Source organism: Fragaria vesca, linkage group LG2, assembly GCF_000184155.1.
Source record: "Fragaria vesca subsp. vesca linkage group LG2, FraVesHawaii_1.0, whole genome shotgun sequence".
Taxonomy (NCBI): Eukaryota; Viridiplantae; Streptophyta; class Magnoliopsida; order Rosales; family Rosaceae; genus Fragaria; species Fragaria vesca.
Window position 1 is genome coordinate 5921827 of NC_020492.1, and position 993 is coordinate 5922819.

The following is a 993-nucleotide window of genomic DNA, read 5'->3' on the forward strand; positions in this document are numbered from 1 at the left end:
TTTCTGGAAATCAAAATTGTTCTTGAGATTGAATCAATAATGGAAGGTGAAAGTTGTAAAGTCTACATTTAACATAAGACACAACTACTATTTTCATGAGAAATATCCAACATTTAGATGAGAAAAATCACATAAATGTAGACTTTTTGGAAATAAAAAGGGTTCTTAAGATTGAACCAACAAAATGTAAAATTTGCAAGTCTACATTTAACATAAGACAGTTATTATTTTCATAAGAAATGTTTACCTTTTAGATGAGCAAAATCACAAAAAAGTAGATTTTCTGGAAATCAAAATGGTTCTTGATATTGAACCCATTAAAGGCAAAAGTTGCAAAGTCTACATTTAACATAAAACACAACTACTATTTTCATGAGAAATATCTACCATTTAGATGAGCAAAATCAACAAAAAAGTAGACTTTCTGTAAATCAAAATTGTTCTTGAGATTGAATCAATAATGGAAGGTGAAAGTTGCAAAGTATACATTTAACATAAGACACTACTACTATTTTCATGAGAAATGTCCACCATTTGGATGAGCAAAATCACAAAAATGTAGATTTTCTGGAAATCAAAATTGTTCTTGAGATTGAATCAATAATTGAAGATAAAAGTTACAAAATCTACATTTAACATAAGATATAATTACTTTTTTTATGAGAAATGTCTACCATTTGGATGAGCAAAATCACAAAAGAGTATACTTTTTGGAAATTCATTCTTGAGATTGTTCTTCAAAGTTGGATCAAGTACTCTAAGATGTAAAGTCTACTATTAACATGAGTTAAGTCTAATAATAACATGAGCTAACTGACATGTAAAAGTAGACTTTCTGAAAGTTACTATTTATGGAAATCAACTATAAAAGGAAGGGTAAGTTTCCATTTTGAGGGGATAGTTATGCTCTAAAAACAAAAGTTACTATTTATGAAAATCAACTATAAAAGGAAAGGTAAGTTTCCATTTTGGGGGGGGGATAGTTATGCTCTA